We start from the raw sequence: 16,908 nt of genomic DNA on the forward strand, positions 1-16,908 counted from the left end.
TAAACAATGTTGGGCGTGCCATAGTGAGGACGCGCGTGTCATGGCAACATTTAAACCATATACTAAAAAGTACAGTATGCAAAATTAGTGTGAGGGAATTAAAATAAAATTGCAAGGAAGTCAGTGGTGTGGTAATATAAATAAATAATTAGAAGATGTGCCCTATTTTACAAACACAAGGTCGTGTGTTAATTTAATTGCCTTTTGTATCACTGCATTAATGGAAAGAAATGGATTTAAAATAGATTGTTTACCTTTCTGACCACTGCTGAACGCCGTATGACAACTGTTGCTACTTTTGCTTACAATTTCTCTTTATTTTCATCCACAGGGAGATAGGAGTGCAGATGGAGTCTGACAAGGTATGCTGATGACTTTGTTTCTTTTTGTGAGGGATGTGATTAACAATGTCTGCCAAACAAAAATACAACACACTCTGGAAAAGAGTGAAAAGAGATCAACAGAAATTGGATTTGCCACATGTAGACAACATTGAGATACACACCAGCTCTACTAGTATTGAGAGCTTTAGTCAGCCTCTCCAGCATGCGCAGCCCATTAAGGGAACAAATAGTGAATTTGAGTGTGATCTTGAAATGCAGGGAGCTCATGCAAATGCATATTCTAATTCTGACTCAAATTCTGATGATGCAGACTTTGATGACAGACCTTCTTTAGGAGTTAGACTTGCACAGTGGGCCAATGAATTTCAGGTCAAACACAATGCAGTGGATGGCCTTCTAAAAATTCTTGATGAACATCACGCAGAGCTCCAAAGAACTGCTAGAACATTACTGGGAACATGTGAGAACGTGAAATTAGGCATGAAATCTGGGATGCAATACTTTTACTTTGGATGCAAAGAACAGCTGTGTAGGTATTTAAATGTGTACCCCAGTGATGTTGTCAGCCAGTTAGACTATCTGGACATTTCCTTGAATATTGATGGCTTGCCACTATTCAAAAGTAGCAATCAGTCATTGTGGCCAGTTTTGTGCAAAATCAATTTGGCTCCTTCCACTGTCTTTCCTCTTGCTTTGTGTTTTGGTGTCTCAAAGCCTACAGATCTTGATTTTTTGACAGATGTAGTACATGACCTAAGGGACATTCTACTAAATGGATTAGATAGTGACAGGGGTCATTTACGAGTACATCTTCGCTGTATCAGTTGTGATGCTCCTGCGAAAGCACTTGTTAAATGCACAAAGCAATATTCAGGCTATTTTGGTTGTGATAAATGCACACAGCAAAGCTTCTGGGATGGCAGTCGGGTTATATACCCAGAGACGACAAATGTTACTCTGAGAACAGATGCGTCTTTCCGTGATCAGCTTCAGGAGGAGCACCACCGGCCATCCGGGGTGTCTCCTTTTTGCATGCTCCAGATAGACATGATTAAGCAATTTCCAGCAGATTACATGCATCAGTGCTGTCTTGGAGTGAAGCGAAAACTGATTGTGTTGTGGTTGCGTGGAAAGCTTGGAACCAGATTATCTTCTGGCCAAGTAAGAGAGATCAGTTCCAGGCCTCTTGGTTTGAGACCATTCATTCCAGACCTGTTCGCAAGGAAGCCACGCAGTCTAGAAGACATTGACCGGTGGAAAGCTACTGAACTGCGACAGTTTGCACTTTACACAGGCAAAATTGTGCTGAAAGATGTTCTCTCTGATGAACTCTATGCACATTTCATGCTGTTCAGTGTGGCATTGGCCATCCTAGTCTGCCCGCAACTAGTGAAACAGTACAGCCATTTTGCATCAGATCTGTTGGTTCACTTTGTAGAGGAAGGCAAAAAGTTGTATGGGGATGAGTTCCTTGTGTACAATGTGCACTCTATGGTTCATCTTGCTTCTGATGCACATGCGTACTGTGGGCTAGATGAGTGTAGCAGTTTTCCCTTTGAAAATTACCTGCACCAGCTGAAGAGGTTAGTACGCTCAGGTAAAAACCCTCTATCACAAATTATAAAACGTCTTGGTGAAATTGACAAACACAGAGAGGAACTGAATAACAAGCCTGCAACTGCGGTGAAAGCACAAAAACCGAACAATGTCTTTGTTCTCAGTGACTTGCAGTATACAGACTACCGGCACATCCGGGAACTTGACTGTAAATTTCGTCACCGCCCCTTTTTGGGTGATAGAAAAGCAGCCCTTCCATTGGCTTCCATTCAAAATAGCGGAACAAAGCAACGTTTTTACACAGCCGGCAGGCGTAAATAACTTATGAAACCACTCAGATTAAACATGTTAAGTAATTATCTGTCCCCCCTGCCCGCCATAGAGCCCGAAAGATACATTAACACATTTAATTTGGTCAATATAAAAACATGTCCCTTTCATTCTCGCGGCGTCAAATTTGTGTAGCAACGCCATCCAGTGATAGCTGGAAATATCGCTAGGCCATTTAGTTGTATGACTCGACGGAAAAGTGCACTCATTACTCTAAATATAAAGACATAATAAATAAATATGAAGTAACTTTCAAATACAAAGTAAAATCATTCACTTGCTTGTTGACTCGTTGAGGTACGAGTAAAATGTCCGGGTAAGACACCTGTGGCCAATAGGGAGCGTTGTTACACAAATTTGATGCTGTGAGAATGAAAAAGACATGTTTTTATATTGACCAAATTAAATATGTTAATGTATCTTTCGCGCTCTATGGCAGGCAGGGTGGACAGATAATTACTCAACATTATTATTCTGAGTGATTTCATAAGTTATTTACGCCTGCCGGCTGTGTACGAAGGTTGCTTTGTTCCGCTATTTTGAATGGAAGCCAATGGAATGTCTAGTCTGTTTTCCCCCAAAAGTGGGCGTGAACCTGTTCAGAGACATTCTATGACGTTGCGCCAGTTGTGCGTATTGTGAGGTCGTTTCGGTGGTAGATGCTGCAGGAGAAGTGGAAAAAAACTTCTTTGTCGTGTTTATGACAACTTTGAGCTGTTTTTCATGGAGCCTTGCAACTCCAGGTTAATTGGTGTTTACAAGGCCCAAATTAGCCACACTTGAATGAAACGGTTGTCTCAAAGGATACTGGTCAGAAAGGCGTTTTTAATAGATGCAGAAGATGATGTCAAGATTGTCCTTACAGTGCTCCATTTGTTTTGAGCATTTATCTAAATCTCTTTTCACCAACCTTTACACATTAGATTGACACAACTTAAATGCTGATTGTACATTTAATATCAGCAAATAACTTATATTTTCCAAAAATGCTTTTGCCTGAAAAATTTAAAATCTTATCATTTACTCTGTCCTTATGATGCTCCAAACCTGTATAACTTCTTTTTCTTTTGAATGCAAAAGTCAGGATTTTAAAGAATCCGCATATTGCGAAATTGTTATTGTTGTTGTTGCCATGGTCACCATATTTCTTTCAATTTACTCATCCCATGTCATCCATGATGTTCATTTCCTTCTTTAGTCGAAGTAGCTGTGGGTGAAGAGAAAAGACTCTGCCTGGGTTTTCAGGTGAGCTGATGGCACCTAGGGAGTGAACCTGGGACGCTGGGATTCACTGCTGAACTCTCTGGAGGTGCCGTGAGCCTATCAGCGAAACACCCAGGAAGGAGGGCGCCCAAAAGGTGCCATCACTCAACTGACCATCCCACGGTCGGAATCTCAACGATGCCTCAGGTAAGTATTAAGGGATTTCAACATCAAGTCCTATACAATAGGCCGGTGTTGTTGGGTAATTGCAGTAGATAGTTTGCCACCGTTTGCCACTGAACCTGCATTAACGACGGCACTGGGGTCTCTGGCCTTAGTCAAACGAGTTGGCACATACGGTTGGGTTGCGATTTTGGTGTTTTTTTGTGGTCTTGTGTATGCCATACAGAACCGTTTTCCACTGAACCTGCATTAACGACGACAGTGGGGCTTCTGGCCTTAGTCAACCGGGTTGGCGTGTATGGTCAGGTTGTGGTGAGAGCTCTGTGATGCACATCTTCACACATTACATAATCCTGTGGTTAAAGTGTGTAAATATAAAAAAAAGTTTTATAGAAAATTATTGTTTTGCTAGATAAGACCCTTATTCCTTGACTGGCATTTTTTAGACCCCTATGATGTAGTATTGAAATTGCAATTTTAACCTTCAAACTGGTGGCCACCATTGAAATCCAACAAATGGAGAAACGTCCATGAATGTTATCCTACAAAAAACTTGGATGACATGGGGGTAAATAATATTTGATGAGGTTGATAATTTAGTCAAACCAAGATATGGTTTATGTTTGTAGAGAACCTAGAAGCACAGACTCAAAAGTGGAGGCTGGTTGCTTTGTGTTGTGGAATTCTTTTCCTCCATATTGTGTGTCAAAATCATTTTATAAACACCATGGTTTGAGTTGGACTTAGTTTGCTCCTTACTGGTTTTGGTCTGTTGCTAAAGCAAAAATCTCATGTTGCTTCAGATAATGTGGTATAGTGTACCAGGGTTCAACGCTAAGGATATTTTTCTAGTGGCCCAGCTTTTTTATAAGGCTCTCACCAAGATGTGTTTCAAGCAATTGTCCCAAGCATCTTTGCTGTTGGCAACAAGCCATTGGGTAATGCTCCATTCTTGAGCCCATGTGTACTCTTTAATAATAGTATAGTATTTTATGGAAAAATAATTTTTTTCTATGAAGCTTCTCCCTACCTCATTTTGTGACAAAAAGCAGTTTGGCTATTCTTCAAATTATCTATTTATATGCTATATAGAAGAAGGTCATGAAGCACAAGGGTTCTTTAATGATGAAAATTTTAATTTTCAAAGATGTTTTGTTTTGTAATTAGTTAATTGTTAAATGGTAAATGATTGAAAAATGTAATAGCACTTTGTATGTATGTATGTATATAGCAGAATGCAAGCTAAAGGTAATGGGTTAGAGTGCAATATAGGTAGTATGCTATAAGGAACTGGGGACACTGAACTATATACTTGTGTATATGTTTTTATGTGCAGTATCTCAGCTATCAAGGGTTTGGAGCCAAAGGGGTTTCAAGTGCAGATTGCTTAAATCGCACTTATGCCTCTTTGGCTCCAAACCCTCAGTATGCTTTCTCTTTCAGAGATATGCAGTGATAAAATTCCCAAAGGACAATACAGTTGATGTAGTGCCTTCCAACTGGCTTGAAAAGACAAAAGAGGTATTTGCAATTCTTAATACATCTTAGTATCTTAAAGGTATATTACACCCAAAAATTAAGATTATGCCATTTAATCACAAAAAAAGCGAACTCCACAAGATGCTGTGCGGTGGGTGGCGTTGCCAAGTCATCAGCTTTTTTTCGAGTTCAGATATGGGCTACTATTTAAATTCTCCGCAGGTTTTTTTTTTTTTAAGACAAAAGGATTTTGAAAGGATTTCGTTCATTAGGTATTGGTATTTGCGACATGGGGAGCATTTATACAAGATTTAACGCAGCGTACGCAAGCGCTGCATTTAAACATTTGTGTCTAATTCAAAAGTGAAAGTGAAATGCGCACGTCTGCATGCGTATTTATAAGCCCCTCACGCGCTGGTTAAGTTGTGGGAAAATTCTGTCACCGCAACAACCCTAATGCACAGTTTTAAAAATGAGACCCCAAAACTGCCACTTTGTGTATTTCCAGCTTTGCAACTTTGGTCTTAAATTTTATAAAAGGAGGTATTAAAAAGGTCTTAAAATGTCTTAGATTTTACTTGTTCATATCTGTAGAGACCCTTTACTAAACCCATCTTTTTTCAGCTAATGTCTATTATGGAGAGTTAACATGAATATCTGCTGTTAACAGGGTATATATTGCTACTGGCCAAGAATTTTTTTTACTGCCAAAGCAAAAAGAAGAGACACTCCGGATACTAAGTTCTGGTCAAAACATGTTGCAGTGGTTCTGGTGTATGCAGGTATTTAGGATGTATTTAAGTTTTATATGTATGACGTGTCATGGATAAAGACTTTCAAATTAAAATTTCCTGATAATGTTCTCACTCCTATGACATGCAGGTTGTTCATGATTTTTTAAAGGAACACGCCCACATTTTGGGAATTTAGCTTATTCACCGTATCCCCCAGATTTAGATAAGTCCATACATAACTTTCTCATCTCCGTGCGTGCCGTAACCCTGTCTGACGCAGCCCCCGCTAGCTTAGCACAAAGACTGGAAGTGAATGGCTCCAGCTAGTATACTGCTCCCAATAAATGACAAAATAATGCGAACATTTTCCTATTTATGTTTTGTGATTTGTACAAATAACAAGGTCACATGAGACACAGCCATTTTTTAACAGTAAACATACTGGGAACTATATTCTCAGAAGACAAAGCACTGCTACTGGGCGGAGTGATTTGCTCGCAACACACGAGAAGCCCCCTGGTGAGGAGCAGAGAGTTCGGTCAGAGTTGTGCAAATCACTCCGCTTAAAGAATCAGTGCTTCGCCTTCTGAAAATATAGTTCCCAGTATGTATACTGTTAAAAGATGGCTATTTTATTATTAGCGAAACAAACAGTTTTATATATATATATATATAACACTGAAACAGCATTTTTAAACTTTAATCCTGGAACGTTTTCCTCCAAAAACTTTATTTCTTTGCAAAATGAAAGACATATTTGATGAGTAAATTATCAGGGAATTTTTATTCTGGAAGTGAACTTATCCTTTAATACTGTTCTCTTTCTGGTGACAATAAGCTGCCATGTTCTTTCCAGATAGCTATGAGGAAGCCAGACTGAAGGCCAACCAGGCTACAGTGACCTCAAACCTGGAAAGCGACGAAGAACCTCCACGGAGACCAGTACGACCTCCAGCTAGATATAGTAGACATCTGAGTAGTGGTAAATACTTGATATACTAATATCTGATACTAACATATAGGGCTGCAACAGTTATTCCAAAAAAGTGATAATAATCGAATAATGAGTGTCATTATCGATTAGTTGTGTATGCCCGCCTTGCACAGGAAACTTCCGCCATTCATGTTAAATGACACCATGGAATAACGCATTTCTATAGACAAATTTAATAATGGGAGCAACCAAGTGATTTGTGCGTGATTTAAGCTGCCCAAAACATGCAACCTCAAAATTTATTGAACGAACAGTTTTGCTTCAAACAGATTGAATGCAGTAGAAAGGGAGAAAATACTATGCAGCGCATTAATATGAATCCGAACTGAACGTTTGCGTAACCGCACAGACAGAGTTGCCAGATTTGCTATCAAAACCAGCCCAGTGGACATTCAAAACTAGCTCAAAAGCATCCCAATTACTACTTACAGCCCAAATACCAATAACTAATTAACAAAATCTTTTTATTTTTAACCCGCAGAGAAAGTTTAACAGTAGCCTAAATCTGAACTAGAAAAAAAGCAGAGGAATTGGCAATGCAGTGTATCTCTATCCAAGTTCACGCTTCATGTCTGGATAAATGTACAAAGCTGAATTGGAGAAAGTTGTTCTTAAGTTTTTAGATATAGGCAATGAAAACACAATGCTATTTTATTGCTTTATGTAGCCTAATGTTATGAAAGTTAGACTTAGTCTCTAACACACACACTGGAGAGTAAAATCTAACAATTTATTAGACCATAGCTAATGTTAGACATTATTTAGTTGCACAGAGTGAATATTTGAAGAGTTTGGTTCCAAAACGCGATAAACGCCATTTTTGAAAAAAATGAGTTACTGCAAAAATCAGTATTATATCAGGTCAGTAGTTAAAAGTAAATTCTTAATTTTACGCAAAATCCAATATCCGCCGTGTTATTCTGTCATCTTTTCTCCCTTTTTTCCCAATATTCGATAAACGCCACTCCCCTTTTTTTACAGAACGCAATAAGTCCATTTCTGATATTGCAGCCCACCAGCCACGCAATGTAAACAAACAATGGCGGACGGAGTCCACGGAGTCCTAGTTTTCCTCATCTTCTTTGTACTTCGTGATCAACAAACAAAACAAAATAATACTTTAATTGCATTCATAAACCTGTGGTGGTTTTCTGTGACGGGAAAGAAACGTAAGCCATCAACATCTAATAATTTCCCTGAGAGGCACTCGGGAGACGGGTGCTTGTTCTCCCGACAGCATCAAGCTTCTCATGCTAACACATTGACCCCAGGGGATCTTATGAAAAACTTTCCATAATTTTACTCAAAGTCAACGAAAATCGAGCAGGACCAAAAACATTTTACAGCTGATCTCTGTGAAAGACGTTAAGCGATGACGTCAAGTAACCGCAATGACAGTGATCTTAATATGACAAAGTAAGTGTTTTGATTAATGACATTAATGTTTATATTTTTAATTAGTGTGTACAACTAGTCAACTAAATGAATATAACATGGCAAAGATGAATGCACATTTATATAGGCTATTGATTCAATAGATTTATAGCATTTTTAATAAAAACTTGTCATGGATTTATTGCATTTTGTGGAAAAAATAATCCGTTTTTAAAATAAATCTTTGAAAATCAACTTATGGATTTGAATTTTTTATGTTTTTATAACCTAAAGATGCTATGTGAAAGTTTGTAACAGAAAATAGTTGTTTTCATCTTGTCACTTTCTTGGTATAGAAAACACGTTTTTACCAAAATTTGTCAAAATGGATTTATTGCGTTTTGGAACCAAACTCTTCATTTAGTCACATATGTGGGTATTTTACTTGCATTATAGAGGGTTGTGCAATTTACTGGTATGAGATGATTTAACATTACCATTATATACTGTTAACTAGGTGATGACGAAGACTCACCGCCACCAAAGACACGCGTTGTAAGCACACCAAAATGTGAGTTACATGTCACATGTATTAAATGCTTTTACTTTTGTTACAGTCATTCCAAGGACAGAATATTTTGAAGAACAAGTTCAGTGTGAGTTTACTTGTTCTTACTCATTGGCAAACACATTCAGAGAAGAGAATCTTTTGATAACCATTGTCATCACTGTTTTTTGTCACTTTTTTGTCAGTAATTACTACAGGTGGTGGCACCACTCAAAGTTTTCAATAACAAAAAAAACATTCCTAAATAATTGCCAGAAAAACACATTTTTGGAATCTTGTTTTTCAGGTTTTCCAAGGGCCCAAGTATCAGAAACTGCAGTGTCTGAAGGGGAAGAACAACATGAAGGTGGGATAAGATATTCCAAGGAATTTACACATGTAGTAATGTGACACTAAGTTACTATTTAAAAGTGATGTGACGATTACTGGTTTAATGGTTAACCGTGATAAAAATGTGACCTGTACTGGCAAAATGAGTCGGAATGAGCAAATTTTCAAACATGATTTATTTATATTTTGACATCTCTATTAATAAAACCTTTAAACAATGTATGATTTATTGGAATCTGACAGAAATGACAGAGTTGCACTGGTTTAAAGTGTCATCGCATCCATACCTTAAAATAACTGGTAAAACTAATAGATTTAGCACACAAAGTCAAAAAAAATTGTATCTTTCTTTTATTGTTTGATTGACTTTGAGACAGACAGCTTGAAGATCTAATGTAATGCAAGGATCTAATATAATCTTACACATCAGATATTTTTCCCAACATTTAACCAAACATTCACTTAAGACATAACAGATTATATCTGTGTGAATTCTTGTCAAAACATAGTTTTATATCTGTATAAAATTTTGTGAATATTTCTATATATCAGGGTCTGTGCATGCTTTGGATCTGTCAGTCAGCGCAAGGAAGATTGTTTTCATGTCTTATTGCACTTAATAACTCTTTTAGTATCAATCTGGTCCCAAACTTTATCTCTCCTAATAGCTGTATTTTTTGTTGACTTTCTGTGTCTCCAATGTCTTCAATGTTTTTTGGGTCGGGGACCCCTTAGATGAGAGAGGCATGGAGCAGGGACCCCCTGATACTAAATGTGTAATACTGATCAGTAAGGTACGAGAGGCTGCATTTTCGTATTAGGCACAACTCAAAGTGTGGTAAACAGGGTTCTTGCAGGTTTCAGCAAGTTAAATTTAAGACCTTTTTAAGACCTTTTAAGACCATTATTAGTAAAATTTAAGACCAACACGACACATTACTAGAAGCATTCGAATGATCTCAGAAATTCATAAAACGTTCTATATTCATGGATTCAGTTATAGAAAAATATAAAATAAACACACTATTAAAACAAATACTCAAAACACCAACCCATTCTCACCCCATGGCGTCAATATTTGACGCACTTCACCATGCGTCAATATGTGACGCGGAGGGTTACCTTTCGCGTCATTTTTTGACAAACTGGGGACTTCAATACTATTACGTCCGTTGCATTCTCTTTCCTAGGGATGCTCATATCAGTTAATTTTCCCGACCGACAACCGTAGCTTCTAAACCGAACATTAACCGTTAACTGATAAGATTTTAATATGAAATTGTCATTCAGTAAAAATACAGTTGACGGTTGTCTGTGAACTAGTAAAAACAAAAGATTTAATTTGAACGTGCAAACAGCAGCGACAGATCAACAACAGAACCAGGATTCATACATTATCAGATATTCACGCAATATATTCACCTTATTAAAAAGCACGCGATCAGTCCAGAGGATTAATATCCAAAAAGGGCAGATTGTCTCCGTTTCATCTACCACAGTGGTCATTTCTAAAGCAGGATGCTTTTCAGAAAGTTTTGTTTTTGCATCGTCTTTCTCCGTTTGTGCAAAAAAGAGAGATGTTTATGGAACAGAGCATGTGAGCGGAGCGGTAATATTTCCATCAGAGCGCATTTCCGAAGTTTCCGCTCCGCTCGCTCAATACGCAGCACCGCTCACTCACCCCAGTATGCCCTTTGGTAATTTGATAGTTCAAGAATCTATAGCAATAAGTTATGGAGTTCAAATATTGTTTTAATGAAGTCGCCAGCCTTATATAGAAATGAAACTAAGATGACAGTATAAATGTACCGTCGTCTGCATCTAGATGCAGTTTTAAAGATGAAAATTACTTTAATCTAACACTGATCAACACAAATACAAAATGCCATAATATAACTGATTGCTTACCAGCATTAAAACCACTTAAAATAAAAACCTGTATAGTTCTCCGCTCCGTGGATGAGGAAGCTTCAGCCAAAAACGCCGGTGCCTTTAGTATTAACTGACTGAACACTTGACTCTTCCATGAACATTTAGATATTATTTTTTTTCATCAACAGCATGCGATGAACATTATAAACATTGATGATAATCTCTGCCGACTCGACTGATTCAGCACGTCCTCTATTTTACAGAGTCCGCTTAATTAACGGCTTTTCGTTCGGTCTGTGTGAGCTAAACATTTTTGTTCTGTAATTTGCTCTCGCGTAGGCTATATTTCTACATATTTCCGACCAAGTAACACTCGGGATAAAATGTAAGTTGTTTTAGATAGCATTAAAGCTTCTGAAATGTTGACAAATCAGTCTGACTAAAATGATCTATCCAGATGAATTTAGCCAAAATAATGATTTATTCGTTTTCATACTATATTAGATACACGTTAATTTAGCTACTAATATACTATTGAAAATGCCATAAATAAATACTCATGGCCTTCTGTATTGCATTCGTTTTGTACATTTACAGGTTCATAAATACTGTCTAATTTAAATTTCTTTAAGACACAGCTATGTTCTGTATTTACTAATGCACTGTAAATTTGCACTTTGCACTTGAAGTTGTTCTTCAATTTATTTTAGTTTTTTCAAATAATATATTTATATAATAGTATAGTTCGTTGGGGAACGAATTATTATAATATTTTGTAATTACTTATTACATTTATTATTACTTAAAATTGTGAATTAGTAAAACGTGGATGTCGTGGAAACAATTTGTTAATTTGAATTATATCCGGAGCACCGTATCAGTTAAACTAGGTCTAATAGCCAACACACAACTGTACATAACTGCGATTTATCAGCTAATACTTTAATTAAATGCAATTATCCAAGAACGTCAGTACAGAAAACAATTAGGCTTACTAAATTTTTTTTAATGTCGGAGCGGGATCTGAATGGGAATTGGTTTATTTGCTAGCGTGAGCGGAAAGTTAACGGAGCGCTTGCTTGGGCGGTGAGCGACTGAGTGGAGCGCTTGAACAGTAGAGCGGAATATTTAGGGAAGCTTCGCTCACATGTTATGGTCCGGGACACACGCGCGTCTCCGTTCAGCTTCCAAACACGCATACAAATGATCAGACCGTCAGGGCAGCAATCATTTGTGTCATTTACAGGACATTCACAAATTAAAGATAGAAAAGTGGCGAAATGTCTGTCGGCTCATGACGACACGCACCATGTATTAACAAATATTTTTTTATTTTAACTGATAATGTTAATTGGTCATACATTCTTACCTTCGGTTAACGGTTAAACGGTCAATGTGAGCATCCCTACTCTTTCCTATTTTCTTACCATTTTCGCGTCGGTTTAGGGTTAGATTACGCGAAATTAAACAGTTGTCACCTGGCGTTGGGGTTAGAGTTAGGTACGACAGTTGTCACCTGGCGTTGGGGTTAGAGTTACGGTAGGTTTGGGTAGGGATGTCATTATGTAAATCTAACCCTAAACCGACGCGAAAATGGTAAGAAAATAGGAAAGAGAATGCAACGGACGTAATAGTATTGAAGTCCCCAGTTCGTCAAAAAATGACATATTGACGCATGGTCAAGTGCGTCAAATATTGACGCCATGGGGTGAGAATGGGTTGCAACTACACAGAAATATATTATGCTTAACCCTATTAGACCACGAGTGTTTGCGCCGACAAATTCTATTCATAGCCCTTTAGGAAGAGACTGACAATGGAAGTCCAAAAAGCTCGGCCGTCACGTGATTCATGGAGACTTCAGTTAGTTCCAGGAAGCTCATAGTGAGCCATTGAAATACATTGAGTTAGAGGCAAAGAGCTGTGATTTTTCTTAATTAATAGTCAAGAAATGCATTGATTTACAATATTTATATCTCACACTAATATGTGCAAGTAGTATTTTTTATAAAATTCTATCAACAATTGTTTTTTGACAAATAAAATCCACTAATAAGAGATCACTTAAACTACGGCCTAGTCCTGTCTTAAACTAATCCCTGTCCAGGAAACCACCCCATAATGTTTATGCATGTTTATCTGCATTAAGAAAACAAAAGTGACCATTAAAAGGCTGTTCGTGGTTTATTATGTGTTGCTAACGTTATCCACGAAGACCGTTTCTCAATCCGAAGGCTATTGCCAGAGGTTGCATTTCTAGGTCTTATTTCAGAATATTAACATTAAAATTAACTTTAAAATATTGATGATTATTTTTCAGTTAATCGTAAATTGTTGTAAAATGCTTATTATGACTTGCGAATGTAATGCTCAGTTAACTTAACTAATAAACTAGGCTTGATAATGTATGCAGCAGCCTTCCTATTCGACCTCCGGAGGATAAAGCCTTCAGATTAAGAAACACTCTGATTCTACCGCTATTCATTTAACTGTAACTCCTGAAGCATTTGCGCTATGAAAAAGTTTGAATTGTTCCTAAAAGACAACAATTGCGCTTTTTGGCAATATTTGGTTTATTACGGTACTTTCTACCTTTCCGTCCGCCTATCGCTGCTTTTTGTTGTAGTGATGGGCAGTCCGGCTCTTTCCATTGATTCGGCTCTTTCGGCTCAAGCTCCGGCTCTACATTTTAGTGATGGCAGTCCAGCTCTTTTCATAGATTCGGCTCTTCTGGCTCGGCTCCCCTGCCTGCGTCTGAAGATTCGACTCTGCTCGTTCGCTACAAAGAATCAGCTCTTAGAGCCGGCTCGTTCGCGAACGACCCATCACTAGTTTGTTGAGAGCTGAAGGGGAAGCGCGTTAGGTTCGAGTGCATTGCAGCAGAGAGCAATATTAGAATCAAAGAAGTAAACGCGCTTTGAGCAGTGAGGTAAACAAAATCCTCCAAAGTGAAAACTGTGTAACACTAAAGTTGACTCGCTGTTGGTGGCTCGTGACTCGACGGCCCGACTGTTTAAGTTGATTTTCAATAAAGTTGATTTTTTTTTTCCGCTTCTGGGTCCTCTATGTTTCAGAACCTGGCTAATACTCAGAGAAGCCACGAGCTAGTTGGTTAAATTAACCAGAAAAGATTTTTGCTTACACAAAACTAAGTTTAAGGTTTGTTTCTTGCCCAGCCCACAGTATACAGGCAGACAACAATACCTGTAATATAGCCAATGGCACGATTTGCGTGGATTATGACAAAGTGCGGACGCCGGATTCTTTTTTAGAGACCCACCCATCTTTCTGCCTCCGCCACTGATTAGTTCTTCGGCGTTTTACATTTCTATGGCAACGCTTCGACAACCCTTTTCGGGAATGAACGGAGGTAAGAAATTTTAAGACTTGGGTAAATTAAATTTAAGACCTATGATAAAAATCTGGCCGTTTTTAAGACTTTTTAAGGCCTTAAATTTAACATTCTGAATTTTAGACTTTTTAAGACCCCGCGGGAACCCTGGGTAAAGTACAACTATTGACCAATCAGAATCAAGGACTCGAACTGTTTTATAAATAGAAACCAACCATATTTTCACACAGCCATACTATATTAAGACAGTACAATTACACTATTATGCTGTTGTTGTACATGCATAAGTTTTTTGTTAAAGTAGATTTAGTTTTTTATATTATTATTATTATTACTATTATTATTTTAAAATATTTGCAGTGTAGATTTTCATTTTACTGTGAATTTACCTGAACCTGGGCTTTCAGTTTATAAAGATGACTGACCATGGTGAATGGAACAAAGACTCCCTATTCTGGTGGGGATAGAGGTTGTGCTACTTTAAAATTAAGAGGTTTGTTGCCCTCGTGTATCTCGTGTATCATCATTGTCACGAGTTTGAGTAACGCAGGTTTATTTTCTGCATAGCTTCATATCAGACTCAAAAGAACAACGTGCAACGAGTCCGCGCGCATCTCTTTGGGGCAACTTTTTGAGAGGCGGATTTCAACCTGACTATAAATCTTGCACAAAGCACCATCACGGCGCACGTTTCCTTAATTTTTAAATGTGAGTGATAGTTTTGTCACAGCTTATAATGCAGATGCGGTTTGGTGTGATTTGACTGTTGAATTAGCGTTTTAAATCTGAACCGCGTGAAACAGCCGTCCAAGTTCAGAAATATAGATGAGACAACATGTCGCGCTGATTCTAAAATAACATTTTGAAAGAAAGACACACATGCCAATAAGATTTACCTGTTTTTTATGCCTTTTCTGTCCCTACTGCTGCTTCCTATTGGACATTAATAACCTTCAGATATTTTATTTTGGTCCGCTGGCTAAACTGAACGGGCGCCTATGCGACCACGCACGAGCACAACTTAAAGGGGACATGTAACGTTTTTAACATATATTTTACGTTTTAAGGAAAAAATAGCTTGTGGTTAAACATCATTTGGCGGACCCCCTGCGGGGCCGCGGACCCTCGGTTGAAGACCCATGCTTTAGACGCATGTGCAACAGGCACTTATTTTGACAAGACACATTATGCACATGGTTCACACAAGGCGGCAAACACATATTTTGAAATGATGAGCCACACACGACAGCTAAATGCATGTTGTGATGAGCTTCCCATCAAGCGTCCTCAAAAAAGTCGTCACCGACCGTCAATGGTTTGTGTACCCATCAAGTTAATTAATTTGGTCGATCTAAGTTGACTTGGCAATGCATTTCTAGGAATTATGTATTTATGTATGCAGGGCTCAACAGTAACGTTTTTCCTTTATAATTGGATTTGGTAAGTGAAAAAAATGTGTTACACTCTGTACGTGGTGCTTTAATCTGCCTCACCTTATGTGCCCCAGGTCTCACTATACTGGTTCAATGGTTACGGTAGGACAATTAATGCACTGTTTATAAGTAAAACTATTGTCTGTATTGTGATATATTGTGTAAATAATTTACTTTATTAAAAAATAAAGTTGTCCTCCGAAGAGGGGGGGGGGTGTTGGCGGGCCAAAAAAAGGAAAGTGAAAAACAAATGTACTTGCCTGACAGGAAAAGTAGCCTGATGATAAAGAGTTCCAAAAAAGAACACACTATTGCACATTCCACTGTTTAAATGAATAGGTTGAATGATTAAACGGGTGTTTTCGACTTGAAGTGATGCTGCACAGAAAAAGTACTGCTAGAGCTATTAGAGAGCAGACAGCTGTGTGCATTGGAATTGCTTTTGTGGTACTTTGATTTTATATTTAGGTTTGGGTGCGGTTCACATTTTAATTGGTATAGTACCTGGAATTCGGTAACAGTACCTTTTCAGTACTTTACTTTCTGCGTAATAACCAAAGCATTTATTGCAGTCAAAAAGCAAGTTCAAACATCTAAAATGTAACATTTTGCTGTTTTTTTTTTTAGAAAAGTTCATGTTTTTCAGGTTGGTCCCTGATTTTTAGGGAGTAGATTATTAAATGCTCAAGAAATAATACTCAACTTTAGTAACACAAGATAATCTGTTCACTTTTCAGATGGAGCATGAAGACACCGGACCTAGTTCTGCACCACCACAAACTCCCAGCGATTAAGTGTAATAAAACAAAAAAGAGTTTCCTGTATAAGCCTTTGTTTAAGAATTTGTTCCAAGTTTTTACTTATCCCTATGGATTTTATGACTAATTAGTTTTAATTTTGTAATAAATTTTTTTGTGTTCAGTTAATAATTACTTTTTGTAATTAATTTGTACATTTTTGTACCTTGTTAATAAAATATGTTGAGAGAATGGTTCAGACACATTATTTTAACATAAATATTAAAAAATGTGAACATTTTAATGTTGACAGAATGTTTAAAATAAACGGCCTTGAAATGTTACATTGATAAAATGTAGGTAAGAAGAACGTTGCAGGAACGTTATGCTAACCTTGAAAAACTAGACACTTTAATAC

This window comes from Misgurnus anguillicaudatus, chromosome 12, assembly GCF_027580225.2.
Source record: "Misgurnus anguillicaudatus chromosome 12, ASM2758022v2, whole genome shotgun sequence".
NCBI classification, from domain to species: domain Eukaryota; kingdom Metazoa; phylum Chordata; class Actinopteri; order Cypriniformes; family Cobitidae; genus Misgurnus; species Misgurnus anguillicaudatus.